Consider the following 15,086-nt stretch of genomic DNA (forward strand, 5'->3'; position numbering starts at 1 on the left):
GGCTGGGATCCCACCAGGGGTGGTGGAAGAAGTGGAGAATTGGAGCCTCAGACCTGACTCTGCCGTTTACTTTGTGGTTCCAAGCTAGTTCCTTTGTCTCTCTGAGCTGCTTCTCTTTCTTCCTGAGCAACTTCTTTGACCACAGATTAGATGTTGGGGTTATTAATGCTACCCCATCTGTGTCTTCATTCCTTTGGAGACTGGTAGAAACCAGGGAAGTGGGTCCTTTTAGCTTTCAAGGTCTGTGAATCAGGAGCTGCTCCTGGGGTGGATGAGAAAGTTTGGGATTCTCAGTCTAGACCGGGGGAAGCCTAACTGGGTTGCCCCTTGTAGGAGGTTCTAATGGCTTTTTTTTTTTGGTCACACCTAGTCCTGGTTGTGCTCAGGGGAATCATATGTGGTGCTGGACACCGTACCCAGGTTGTGTACTTACAAGGCAAGTGCCCTATCTGCTGTGCTATTTCTTCGACCCCTGATGGGACCTTATTTTTGGGTGGGGGCCACACCTGTTGATGCTCAGCGGTTACACCTGGCTATATGCTCAGAAATCACTCCTGGCTTGGGGGACCATATGGGACACTGAGGGATCGAATTGCGATCTGTCCTAGGCTATCGCTTGCAAGGCACATGCCGTACCTCTAGCACCACGGCGCTGGCCCCCTGATGGGACCTTTGGAGAGTTCCCACACCCCTTTCAGTTGGGTACTTGCAGGTTCCAGGGACTCCTCAAGCCATACCTGGTTGATTTAACTCTTCAGCCCTGTTCTGGGCAGTTTGGCTGGATCCCTGCATTAGCTGTACCTGTCCATGATGGGTCCTACTGTGCACCAGTTGTTAGGCTGAGATTTTGGGGGATGCACACCTGGTGCTCAGAGCTTATTCCCGACTTTGTACTTAGGAGTGACTCAGAGACCCATATAGGATGGTGGATTGAACTCAGGTTGGCCATATACAAGGTAAATGTTCTACCCTCTGCACTATTGTTTTGGCCCCTTTGTTGGCTTTTTGAGTCTAATTTTAGGTCATACCTATCAGTTCTCAGGACTTATTCCTGGCTCTATGTGCCCCGGGATTACTCTTAGCAGGGCTCCGGGAATCACTGGGATGCCAGGGATCAAACCCAAGTCAGCTGTGTGCAGGGCAAGCACCCTACCTGCTGTTGCTATTACTTCAGCTCTCTAGTCTAAGACTTATTAAAAACAACAACCTGTGCTAGGGTGACTGGGTGGTGGGAGGGGGGAATGTGTGTGTGTGAAGGAGAGGAGTACCTTACACCAGTGCCCAGTATGGTTGGAACTGGGGCAGGGAAGTGGAGATTAGAGACCCCAGAGGCAATGAGGTATTTTTGGATCTGGCCAGAAGGGTTAGATGATGGTTAGGTAGGCTGAAACACAGAGTGCTGTAATGCTAGTGTAGACTGTTCCATGGATGTCAGTGGCCCCTGTCACAAAGATGCAGTTGACTTCCAGTCACTAAGTATGCCAGGCTCTGGGTTATATGAAGCTTACTACAAAGAATAACGAGTGCTGTTAGAGAAATAATTACACTAACAACTATGGTAGTGAAAGAAATAGAATGCCTGTCTCAAATATACACAGGGGATGGGGGAAGAGGGAGATGGGTGAGCATTGGTGGTAGGAAGGTTGCACGGGTGAAGCAGGGTGTTCTTATTTTCTTTTTTTGTTTTTGGGCCACACCCCTTTGATGCTCAGGGGTTACTCCTGATTATGCGCTCAGAAATCGCTCCTGGCTTGGGGGGACCACATGGGACACCGGGGGATTGAACCGTGCTTACCTCTAGCGCTACCTCTCCGGCCCCAGGGTGTTCTTATTTATAACTGAAACCCAACTACAAACATGTTTGTAATCATGGTGCTTAAATAAATATATTATTAAGGGGCCGAAGCGGTGGTACAGACAATAAGGCGTTTGTTTGCCTTGCATGTGCTATCCTAGGATGGGCCGTGGTTTGATCCCCGGTGTCCCATATGGTCCTCGAAGTCAGGGATGATTTCTGAGCACATAGCCAGGAGTAACCCCTGAGCATCATTGGGTATGGTCCCAAAACCTATATATATATACATACACATACATATGTGTCTATATGTATGTGTATATATTATTTAAAAAAAAACCTGGAAGTTGGGAACTATAAAGGAAAAAAGAAAGCTCTAGGGGGCTGAAGTTGTGGCTCAGTGGTAGAGCATTGGCAACTGTAAGATTCTGGATTCAGTCCTATTACTGTAAGAAAGAGAAGAGAAAAAGAGAGGAGAGGAAGGAGGGGGAAGAGAAAAGGAGGGGATAGGAGAAAGGCAAGGGACAGGAGAGGGCTAGGGAGAGAAAAGGGGAAAGAAGAGGAAAGGGAAAAGGAGAGGTGGGAAGGAGGAAGGGAGGGAAGAAAGGGAGGGAGAGAGAAGTTGGAAGGGAGAGTAGAGAGGACCAGAGAGAAGAGGGAGGGGAGAGGAAAAGTGGAAGGGAGAGGTAAGGGCAAGGAGAGGTAGGAGGGAGGAAGGGGAAAGAAGAGAGAAAGGGAAAGAAGCAGAAAGGGAGAGGGAGAGGAGAAGAAAGGGGAGAGGTGAAAGAGAGAGGAGGTGGGGCCTGGAGAGATAGCATGGAGGGAGGGCATTTGCCTTGCATGCAGAAGGAGGGTGGTTTGAATCCTGGCATCCCATATAGTCCCCTGAGCCTGCCAGGAGATTTCTGAGCATAGAGCCAGGAGTAACCCCTGAACGCTGTCGGGTATGACCCAAAAACCAAAAAAAAAAAAAAAAAAAGAAAGAGAGAGAGAGAGAGAGAGAGAGAGAGAGAGAGAGATGGTCAGAGGGAGGGAGAGATGTGATGTTATGTGTAGAGGAGTGGAAGGGAAGGGAGGAGAGGCGAGAAGTGAGCAGTAGGGCAAGGGAGGGGAGGATATCAGTCCTCTGTTCCTCAAAACAACCAGCCAGTAGGTCCTCCGTGGGTCTAACAGATGAGGATGCTAAGAAGTACCTTCCTGGCACAGCTGGTGTTGTTGGGACCTGCCTAGCCATGTCAGGAGTCCCACTTGCCCCATCTTTGTCCCCCATAGTGTCCCTTTCCACACAGCAGGTACCTGGCCTTCTGTGAAAGGAGGAGGGCCTGGGACCCTTTCTAGTGTGATGATGCAGACAAGTGCCTAGTTAGTGCCTGTCCCAGTCCCTTCCTTCCTTCCTTCCTTCCTTCCTTCCTTCCTTCCTTCCTTCCTTCCTTCCTTCCTTCCTTCCTTCCTTCCTTCCTTCCTTCCTTCCTTATTTCCTTCCGTCGCTCCTTCAGACCTGTTTTTTTGAGCATCTCTTGGTGTCTGTTCCTGCTGTGGTGTCCAGTGTAGTTGTAAAACTTCCCAACTTCCTGGAACTGGGGTGGGGTGGAGGAGGCTCCAGTCTGCTTGTCGATGGGGGACGGGGTGGTCACTTTGGCCCACAGAGCCCTGACTTGTCCCCACAGCTGCCCAGTGGCTGGCAAAGCTCTAAGGCCTGGCGTTCTCAGTGGTGTGACTATCCCAGGGTGGGGGTGAGGTGAGGTGAGGTGGAAAATGTGATGGAAAATGTGTGGCTGCTGCTGCTGAGTCTGGGGAGACCATGTACTGCCAGGGCTCCTAGCATTCCTGGCACACACTGCTGGGGCTGGGCCTGTGTCCTGGGGACGCTGAGACCCACATTCAGACTCACACTCGCCACCCCACTCCCTCTTACCTCACATTAGAGGTAGTACCTGTGCTTCTGTCTTGCTTCTGTGTTGGGGGGGATGCTTGCTCAGAGAAGGGCACAGACCTTTGCTGCCTCCTCACCTGGGACCTAGCAGTTCACCCCAACAAACTCCCAGCAAACCTGATACAGCCAGGAGTGATCCTGAGCATGGAGCCAGGAATGGTCTCTGAGCACCATTAACACCCCCAAAATAGGACCTAGATGGTTTTGGGGGTGTGGGGTCACATCTGACAATACTGGGTATACTCCTGAATCTTTGCTGAGGGACCATAGGTGCTGGGGCTTGCATACAAGTCTCGTGCAGAAAAAGCCTGTCATCTTTCCAGCCTGTATCTAGCTTCTAAAACTATGGGTCATGGGCCCACATGGGGTCTCATAACTGAATGTAGGGGAGTGTGAAAAATTTGTCAGTAAAAGAGATTCTGAGTACGTAACAACCAAACATTCTTTCAGAGTCAACTGTAGAGCGGATCCAAGGTGTTTCCACTGTTTCACCCAGCATCTCCTTTTTCGGGTGGAAGGAATCATGGGTGGAAAAAGATTTAGAACTCCTGAGCTCGGAGACCCCCTGCTGAGAAACACATGTCTGGCACCCGCAGACACACAGGGCAGGTCCAGAGCCTTCACACAGCAGGAGGCACCACACACGACAGGAGGCGCCGCCAGATACTGGGAAGGAAGTAGGGTGGGTACACACTAGCCCACGCGATTCATTATACATGTTACAGATGCCAGCTCAGCTCCCAGATAGCATTAGCCTCTTTACAGATCGGCAGAGGCACCCTAGAACTCAAACACCCCCAGGAAACACCCAAAGGACACGTGCAGACCCAACATTGCTGGCACAGGCAGGATCAGCAGGGATGGGAGCGTAGGGCTCACTGATGCCAAGTAGTGTTTGCTTTTAGGCATTGGAACCCCACAAACCAGGGTACACACATACACACACACACACACACACACACACACACACACACACACACACCCATACACCCATGCTCTCACACTCAGACACTATTACACATCCACTCTAACACTCACTCCCATACTTAGATTCACACATTCACACTCTGGCTGTGACATTTCACCCACAGACAAACAGGAACTCTTGGACTTGTCTCCTGGACACTGTGTATAAACTGGTTTCTGCTCCGTAGACTGTTGTCACTGTGAGGACCTTGGCAGGCTCAGCTCTGTCTGGGTCTGGAACTGGGCCTGAAGGACCTCTGGATATGGTTGGGGGTAGGTGGGCAGGAGCTGGCAGAGATGCTGCCCTGGAGGCTGCCAGTATCCGCCCCAGGCCCAGGGGCTGAGTAAAATGAAGTGATTGTCTGCCTGCCCACTGGAGAAACAGTGCCCAGGGGCAACTCCCTTCTAATCTTTTCAGAATTTCCTGTTTGCCCTATCTCTCCTCCCTGCTTTGCTGGGGGCCATGTATGGCCATGCCCTTGCCATCCCTCAAGAGTGCCCAGTTCTGCTTGCAAAACCTGGAGGGAGGGAGGCAGGCCAGGGTAGAGAAGACTGAAGTGCCACTTCTCAGAGGAGGTGCCTGGAAGGCTTCTTGGAGAAAGAGGCATTAGCGCATTTCATCCAGTGGTTGTCTCTGTGCCCAGCTGCTGGACCCATGCCTAGCACAACTTGGGGTTCAATAGCTGTTGTTGCCTAATTGAATGAAAGGCAGTGATCAGGGTGTGCAGGTGGGTGGGTGGCTAGGGAAAGGGAGAACCAGGGAAGAGCCTTGGGGCTGGCTTGGGAAGGCTCTGTTAGAACTAGGCTCCAGCTGCCTCATCTTCCAGCACCACGCCTGGCTTGCCCAGAGTGGCAGAGAAGCAAGAGCCTTGGGCTTGGTGGACGCATCTGCCTTGGGATTATGGCTGAGGACATAATGTGTGACCCTGTGTGTGGTCGCCAAACACAGGCCAGCGCTAAACTTGTTTTTTTCTTTCTTTTTTTTTTTTAAACTTTTTGGGCCACACCAGTAGCGTTCAGGGGACCATATGGGATACTGGTTACCTAACTTGGGTTGGCCATGTGCAGGGCAAGCACCCTCTCTGCTGCACTATCCCTCCAGCCCTGTAAGCTTATTTTCTGGTCTGTAAAACAGGAAATACCTCTGTCTGTGCAGGGCCTGGTGAGGGTAATTGCCTAGGGACCTGGCGCAAACAAAACTGTCCAGTCACAGGAAATGAGGGTCCCACATCTGGTCCACAGGGAAAGCTCAGCTGATTCAAGCCAGCTCTCAGGGCCATCATTGAGATCCTCCCTGTGCCCCATGCTTATGGCCTCATCTCAGTCACAGCTGGCTCTGCCCTGCAGTGTGAGATAAATTTGGAAGTGAGTGTTTTGGATCCCATGAAGCGTGACAGGTCCCCCCACAGGTCAGACTTGCCTGTATTCTCAGGGGGCTGAGCTGCCTCCTCCTGGGTGGGGCAGGCAGTCGGGTGGGAGCTGTGGGCCAGTGCTCCCTTCTTGGGGTGCTCAGGGTCAGGGCAATCTAGAGGTGACCAATGAATGTTCGGAGCTCAGCTCTGCCTTCATGAGCTTCTCTGCCGGTGCCTCCCGTCTCGGGCATTATCAAACACACGTGGGTAGCATTTGCCCTCTGGGTGGGTGGTGAGGAGTGAGTAGGGCAAAGTTCCTGATGAGGGTGTCCCTCCATCATCTGCAGGGAAGCTGTGGTGCTCTGCCTGTGGCCTCTGGATGCCCCTTTGCGGATGGAGGCCCATGAATGAGCTTCCATTGCCTCAGCCACAGGGAGCAGCTCAGGCGGCAGTGAAGAGAGGGACTGGAGATAAACTTCCTGTCCTGGCTGTTGGGCTGTAGCTGCTTGAGATCCTCTGGGTCGGTTGCATCAGCCGCTCCCCACCCTAACCCTGTAAGGCCCTGCCCAAGGTCTTATATCACTCCCTCACCCCACTGTCCACTAACGGGCCCCACCCTCTCTAGTGCTCCGTCTTTGGGCTCTGTGTCCTCCCCTGCTTTTTCCCTCCACCTTCCTGCTTCCAACTTCAGCTCTGGGCTGCACCCCACCATGACCCTGGCCCTGGGTGCCAGCAACTTGCTCAAGGCTCCTTATTGAGTATTTATTTGCCTTAATGGCAATTAGGGAGTTCACTGGGCAGTCACAAGGCTCAAATCCACCCTCTCATCCCCTGGTATTCTCTTAGGACAGATCCAGCCAATCCCTTTGCTTTACACAGACCAATATTAAAGTTCAGGTTAAATGCTTCCTAAAGGTCACACAGCCTGGGTTCGGAGCAATAGGACAGTGGGTAGGACACTTACGGTGCACATTGAGACCCCAGTTTGATCCCCAGCATGCCATTTTGGCCGTCCCCGACCCCCAAACCTCCCTCCCAGAAATAATCCTTGAGCTCAGAGCCTGGAGTTTATCCTGAGCACCATTGGGTCTGACCCATAACCAAAACAAATCGAAAAGAAAAGGTCACACATCCTATGATTGCCAGGAGGTGGAAAGACAGGAGAGTGTGATGTTAGTGCCAGGGTACTCACGTGAGCTCAGCCCCCATCTATGCGGGCTGAGGCAGCTCCCTGATATTTAGGCTGTTTTTCTTCCCTGCAGGCCTCGTCCCTGCTCGCTCCCGGCTCAGAGAGTTGGCTGCTCTCCAGAGGCCATGTAGGGATGTTTTCAACATATCCAGATCCACATGCCACCTTCCTTCCTGTCCACAGAGAGAGGGCAAGAGGGAACAGTGTCAGTCCCCGCTATGAGGGCCCTCAGGGTAGCAAAGGCCAGCAGCAGCTTCTGGAGGGAACAGAGGACTTCAGGGAGGAGGAAGCTGGAATGGATCAGTGACTGGCCAGACTACCATAGTGGGCACCTCAACACACTATAGACACACAGAAATGCGCATGTGTAGACACAATATATTGTGACATATTACAACATCACACATCATGCCAGGAACATGCATGTGATATGAACACAGATGCACACAGACATATACCATAGGAACACAGACACATGTAGATACACAGACGCACATAGATAGATAGATAGATAGATAGATAGATAGATAGATACACAGACGCACATAGATAGATAAATAGATAGACAGACAGACAGACAGACACTTGCTACTGGGTGAGCTCAGCCAGACCCACATCCCAGGGCAATTTTCACACAAAGTCCCATCCTGCTTTGCTCTTGAACACATGCTGTACTTTTTCCATGTCATTATTGGTGGACTTTGGGGCACACTGACATGCCTGGGCACAGGGGGGAGTGTGTCTGGGAGAGGTCAGTCTGGGCCCTTGTCTTCTCTGTGACCCTGTGCTTCCCCACACAGTGTGCAGCCTCCTAGCCCCTGAATCATAGATGCTGTGGGCCTGATGATACCAGGCTGGAGGCGCCTCTTTCAACCTCAGGGCCCCCTGACAAGATATCTGTGTCCACCCAAGGTGCTGAGTGGGTCACACGCTGTCCTGGGTCTTCTGGGGAACTTGAACTGACCCAGCCTTTCTGTCTTCCCGTCCCTCCCACACTGAGTCTGCTGTAAGCTGGGAGCCTGGCTTTGGCAGAGCCTCCTGCCCTCCCTCGGGGCTCAGTGCAATGATCTCATCTGGAGCCTTGACACCCCTGGAGAGGGCCAGAAGGGACCACAGATGGTGGCCCTGCTGGGGCTTGGACTGGCAGGCCGCCTGTGGCTGCTGTTGGCCCACCCTCAGGTCACCTTTATGGGCTGGGGTAAATGGCCAGGGTGGCAGATGGGCTGGATGAGGGAGGGACAGGTGGGGTGGGGAGAGCATATGGCTGAGATTGGAGGCTCCTGAGCTGGGCCAGGGCTCAGCTCTGCTGGGTTTCCTGTGAGTCCTAAAAACTGACAGGAGGTGAAGACTGTGTGGGTGGACTTGGACCCCAGCAGGAAGTTGGGGTGATGGAGCCCAGCCCTAGTGCCTGCAGCCTCCGTGCATTTGTTTCATAGAAATAGAGGAGACTGGGCTGGAGAGATAGCATGGAGGTAAAGCGTTTGCCTTGAATGCAGAAGAATGGTGGTTCGAATCCTGGCATCCCATATGGTCCCTCGAGCCTGCCAGGAGCGACTTCTGAGTGTAGAACCAAGAGTAACCCCTGAGCACTGCTAGGTGTGACCCAAAAACCAAAAAAAAAAAAAAAAAATAGAGGAGACCAAGACCCAGCATCACTGGCTGGGTCTGGCTGGAACTGGCTGGAAGTGGTTTTCTTTGGGGAATGGACCAGGCTGGTAACACTCATCTCCTCACTGGGCAGCTAGAGCTGACCTGTTCCTTTCTGCACCCAGCACCATGCAGGGCCACACCCGGTGACATTCAGGATTACTCCTGGCTCTGCGCTCAGAAATCGCCCCTGGCTTGGGAGACCATATGGGACGTCAGTGGATTGAACCACAATCTGTCCTAGGTTAGCGTGCAAGGCAAATGCCCTACTGCCTGTGCCTTCGCTCCGGCCCCTCTAAACTCATATTTTTTTTTTTTTTTTTTTTGGTTTTTGGGCCACACCCGGTTGATGCTCAGGTGTTACTCCTGGCTATGTGCTCAGAAATCGCCCCTGGCTTGGGGGGGACCATATGGGACGCCGGGGGATCGAACCACGGTCCTTCCTTGGCTAGCGCTTGCAAGGCAGACACCTTACCTCCAGCGCCACCTACCCGGCCCCTCATATTTTATTTTTTGAGACTAACATTGCCCAAATAAATCGACCAGTAAATAAATAACTCAGTACCCTAAGATACCTACCAATGGAATACAGTGGGTCTAGTGGGACCTGAAAACCTTTTTATAGGGGGCAGCATTTAAGCAGTTAAGCAATAGCTGCAAGCTGGAGGGGGAGCCTATTGGGCAGGGAGATACTGGCAGAGGGAACCTAGGGGCAAAGGCTGCTGGTGTGACAGGAGAGGAACCTTCTAGTAGCTGGAGAAAACCTGAGTGACAGGAACCCAGTCAAGGAGAAGAGGCACTTGGGGAGAGAAGGATGGATGTGTGAGCAGGTTTTTCTGGTTTGGTTTGGTTTTGTGCTCTGGGGTCATTCCTGGTGGGCCTTGGAGGACCCTATGGGGTGCCAGAGATCGAACCTGGGTCAGCTGCATGCAAGAAAGAGTTTTTACTGATCTCTCTGGCCCATGAATCTTGGTTCTGGTTTTAGGAGGGTACTCTCAGTCAGTCAGATGCCTCGGACAGACAAACTTGCAGCTCCTAGCTACTGCCACAATCAAGGTTCAAGATAGGCAGCAGCCCAAAGGACTCATAGTATGCATGCTTTGTTCAACCCCCGTCATCCCTGCAACTGTTTGGTGCCCAGAGCCCTAAAATCAGGTATAATACAAGCACTGTACCTCAAACTTTCTCTTTAAAAAGATTTTTTAAAAAGTAAAATATTGGGTGGATACAGAGTGATAATACAACAGGTATGGCATTTGCCTTGTCCATAACCAAAACCCAGGTTCGATCCCCAGCATCCCACAGGGTCCCCAAACCAGTCTGGAGAAATCCCTGCACACTGCTGGGGGTGGCCTAAAAAGACTTACATAAACACACAAAATGTATAGAACCGTTCAGGCCATATAGTACAGTGGGTAGGGTGCTTGCCTTGCTTGTAGTAGACCCTGCACCCCATATGGTTCCTCTGAGTCTACCAGAATCTCCCTGTGTGCAGATCTGGGAAAACAGGAACACCTGAACACAGCCTGGTGTGGCCCTACCTAACCCCCGCCTCTACCGCTTGCCCCAGAAGTCTGGAACAGTTCTATTATTCCCACTGAATCCACTGCACTCCTTTGTAATCAGTTCTTCCTTGCTACCCCAGCTCTGACCGATCTGTTTTCTGTACCTAGAATGGATAATGTGCAGGCTGGCCTCTTTTGCTGGGCCTGATGCCTTTGGACTTCATCCAAGTGTTGCTGGTATCAGCAGTCCCTTATTTTGCCTAGTAGTGGTCCATTATGTAGCCCTTGCTACAGTTTATCTCTAACCAGTTGAAGAAGAGGCTCATTGTTCCATATTTTGGTGGTCATAGAGGGATTATAAGCAGGGGAGCAACGTGGTTTAATTTTTGTTCATTAATTTTTGTTTGTGGTCATACTCATCAGTGCTCAGGGCTCTGCACTCAAAGATCACCCCGGCTGGCTCAAGGACCATATGAGGTGACAGGGATCAAACCCACATCTGTCAAGTGTAAGGCAAGAGCCTTATCTGCTCTTCTGTCACTCTGGCCCCAGAGTTCTTTTTTTTGGTTTGTTTGTTTTTATTTATTTATTTTGGTTTTTGGGTCACACCTGGTAGTGCTCAGGGGGTTACTCCTGGCTCTATGCTCAGAAATTGCCCCTGGCAGGCTCGGGGGACCATATGGGGTGCTGGGATTCAAACCACCATCCTTCTGCATGCAAGGCAAACGTGCTACCTCCATGCTATCTCCGCCCCCCCCCCTTTTTTATTTTATTTTTGGCCACGCCTAGTGGCACTTAGAGGTTACACCTGGCTCTGCGCTCAGAAATTGCTCCTGGCAGGCACAGGGGACCATATGGGACGCCGGGATTCTAACCAACATAAGTTCTGGTCAGCTGCTAGCAAGGCAAACACCCTACCGCTATGCTATCTCTCTGACCCCCATTATTATTTTTTTTTAAGTTTTGAGTCAAACTTGTTTGTGCTCAGGTCTCACTCATGGTGGAGCTTGGAGACCATATGGAATGCTCTGGCATTTACTCATTAGATGATCTCTCTAACTCCCCCTAGAATTGAATGTGTTTAATGTTTTTTTCTTTAATATAGAACTGGAGAAATAGTAAAGGGGTAAAGTTGTTTGCCTTTTACCAGATAACCTAGGTTCAACTCCCCTGAGCACTACCATTCACCCAGATAACCTTAGTTCAACCTCCCTGAGCACCGCCAAAGTGATTCCTGAGCACAGCCAGGTCTGACCATAAAATATAGAACAAAAACAAGGTAAAATACAGGGTTGGAGAGGTGACTCAGCTTTAAATACTTGCCTTACATATGTGAGGTCTTGGCCTTGGTCCTAGGCACCACAAAAAGTCAACCCATGCAAAAAAAAAGAAATGATACCTTTAATAACACCTATATTGGGGCCGGAGACATAGCATGGAGGTAAGGTGTTTGCCTTTCATGCAGAAGATCATCGGTTCGAATCCTGGCATTCCATATGGTCCCCTGTGCCTGCCAGGAGCAATTTCTGAGCATGGAGCCAGGAGTAAACCCTGAGCACTGCCAGGTGTGACACCCCCCGCAAAAAAAAAAACACCAAAGAAAAAACCAAAACCATGCAAATGGAATAAAATATATTGAGTTCTAGTTGTTACAATGTGTTATTGTTTTCTTTTTTTCGTTTTTGGGTCACACCTAGCATCGCTCAGGGGTTACTCCTGGCTCTATGCTCAGAAATTGCTCCTGACAGGCATGGGGGACCGTATGGGATGCCAGGATTCGAACCGATGACCTTCTGCATGAAAGGCAAACGCCTTACCTCCATGCTATCTCTCTGGCCCCATGTTACAATGTTTTTTAATGATCATACAGTAATATGCCAATGCTGTTGACAGGTGTTAGGTCTATTAACCACTGTAATTTCCAATTGCTGATTAGAGCAAACAATATTATGACATCTGCAACTACTGTTATACTGGGAAATGAAAATATCTGTGTTTTCCCTAAGTCGCAAAGTCACAGGTAGTACTGCTCATCCAACTGTAGTTTGTCCAGAATAGAAGGAAATCCGCATTTTAATCGGAGGATGGAGAAAATAAGGATGTGACTTTTCCGCCTTCTTACTCAGTTCATGGACTCTGAGTTCTGGGGAAGACAGAGGAGCTAGAAGTCTGCACACTGAAGATTCTTGGGGTCAACCGAGCTTTTTTGTTGGATCAGATCTGGCCATCCCTGTCCTGCTCAGCCCTGAGGTTCTGCAGGGACCCAGGAAGTTCAGCTTGAATGTCTTTGTAAACGCTGGAGCCCTGGGCTTGGGGACAAGCTCTCGCTATTATTAGCAGTCGAGTGAGCTCATGTTTGGCCCTCGAGTCCCGCCTGGACTAAGACTCTTCCTGGCCAATTCCCCCAGGATCCCTGGGAACCAATCCATCTCAGGGAGCGGGTCTGCCTCTCAGAGGCTGTTTCCTGCAGGCTGACCTTGGGATCAGGCACTGTTTAGGTCAGGGGTGCACTGCGGACGAGGGTGGATAGGGATGTGTGAGGATCCTGCCCATTTCGGCTTTAGCCTGGGGTTCTGAGACCAGCTCTGGAGCTGCCCAAGCTCTCCCTGACTTGTGGGGATGGGGATGAGGTGGCCATCAGGAAGGCTTGACTGGTCCACACAGAACATAATCCATGTGCACTTAATTTTTTTTTTTTTTTGGTGGTGTGCTCAGGGTAGAACCTGGGTCTCATGCATAACAACTGAGCTGCGCTCTCCTTTTCATTCCCTTGTTCTCCCATAGGGTTGGGGTCCTGATCCCTGTCTTGTCCTGTCCTGGATGATGCTAGGGTCCTGTTACCAGCCACACCTAGCAGTTGCAACCTAAAGTTGTTACCCTAAGAGAGGAATGGAGTTCAATGGGAGGTTTGAGTCAGACTTGGGCAAGAGGGATTGTTCTGGAAGGAAATCATGAAGAGTCAGCCCAGCAGGGAGATGAGTGCCTGAGTGCCTGAGCAGCATATTTTGTATATATAACACAGCTCAAATGTACCCACCTGGACTCCCAGAGCCTTTTTTGTTCCAGCAGCTTTGGGCATCTTACTGAGGGCCCCCCCACTTGTCATCTAATTTTGAGTGTTCCCTCGAGGGGAGCATTCTTATAAGACATAAAGACCTGGTGGGGGGGTGGGATGTGGGGACAGAGAGTGCAAGACAGGGGCCAATGGAAAGGGAGTGGGGGAATGTTTGGAATAAGGGGCTCCTACCTGATGCAGAAGTCAGTGAGGACTGGAAGGAAACAACCCACTGAGCTGTGCTTTTGTTTTTGTTTGCCCAGTTCTCTCCTGTGAGCTGGTAACACCTCTGCAACCCGAGTAGGATAAACTCTCTAAAGGGAAGGGCTGAGTAACCCCTCATCTCCCCTCACCCCTCCTCAACTCCATTTTCAGACAAGGTTAAATAATCTGTTTAAGCTGCAAACAGAAGAGAAGTGGGTGGAAAGGGGAGCAGGCTTGATTGGGGTGTGGGCTGGGGTCGGCAGCTGGTGGGGATAAGGCTGGCATCTTTCCTAGCGCACTCAATGGGGGCTCATGGTCTTTCTCTTTTGGAGGATGAATTGGGGGTTTCCTGTTATGTGGGAGGGAGTAGATACTCCTCCGAGATGAACCTCCAGTTGGCTTGCTAAGACCTCTTCCCCTGCCCTCCTGAGCTGTCTGAAAGTCCCAAGATGCTCTCTCTCACACACACACCCAGCTGCTTCCTGACTATCCTTCTCTCCCCACCCTGTACTTTCTGGGGTGCGATTGTAGGATTGACGTGCCCCTGGAGATCTGGAATTTTAGTGGAGTCTGAGAACTTCCAGGGTATTAGTACAACGAGTTGGGCGCTGGCCTTGCATGTAGCTGATCACATAGGTTTCCACACAAAGCCAGAAGTCAGCCCGGAACACTGCCCCATGTGTATGCCCACCACCAAAAAGAAGCTTGAAACCCTCCAGGAAAGCAGGGTTCCTTATCTCCCCTACCCCCAGCTGTCTCTTTCCCTGCTCTGTCTCAGTGCAGGCCTTCGTGTCACTGGGGGCTTCTGTCTAGTACCCCACCCTCTGGCCACAAGCTGGGCTTTGTGGACAGCCCTCTTCCTTTTTTGTGCCAGGAGGGGCTGCCGATTCTGTAGGCAGCTGGGACAAGTCCCCAAGGCCCCTGGGCCCCTGGCCAGCCTGAATGCAGCAGGCTGGAACCCTGCTGAATCTGAGGAGCTCTTGAAAATCCAGCCCTCTTAGTCCCAGGCTCTCAGCCTGGCAGGAGGAAGGCAAGGAAAGGCAATTAGCATCTTTGGGGGGGCACCAGTTCTCTGAGTTCCTGATTCTATAGAGCACCCGGGGCGGGGGTAGGAGCATTTCCTACAAGCCCATAGCAATGCCAGGCTGGCTGACCTAGGCCAACTCTCAGCCACGATCCAGGACCCGATTGAGGGCTCATGAGTGGGTCACATTCTATGAATCTTCCAAATTGTCTTTAGGATTGTGTTTGATCTTGTATAGTGATTACAAAGAAATTCTGTTCTAGAAAAACACTAAGTTGGGGCCTGAGTGATAGATAACACAGTAGTATGGCGTTTGCCTGGCACATGGCTGACCTGGAAAGAACCCAGGTTCGATTCCTGTCACCCCATATGGTCCCCTGAGCCTGCCAGGAGTAACCCCTGAGTGCTGCAGGGTG

At 51.1% G+C, this 15,086-nt stretch overlaps 1 protein-coding gene across 1 annotated transcript in view; it reads left to right on the forward strand.

Annotated features, from left to right (window-relative positions):
* SOGA1 (suppressor of glucose, autophagy associated 1) overlaps positions 1 to 15,086 on the forward strand; it is a 78,083-nt gene that overhangs the window by 3,046 nt on the left and 59,951 nt on the right. The gene's annotated exons all lie outside the window — the stretch shown is intronic.

This window comes from Suncus etruscus, chromosome 9 (genome assembly GCF_024139225.1).
Source record: "Suncus etruscus isolate mSunEtr1 chromosome 9, mSunEtr1.pri.cur, whole genome shotgun sequence".
In the NCBI taxonomy this organism is placed as follows: domain Eukaryota; kingdom Metazoa; phylum Chordata; class Mammalia; order Eulipotyphla; family Soricidae; genus Suncus; species Suncus etruscus.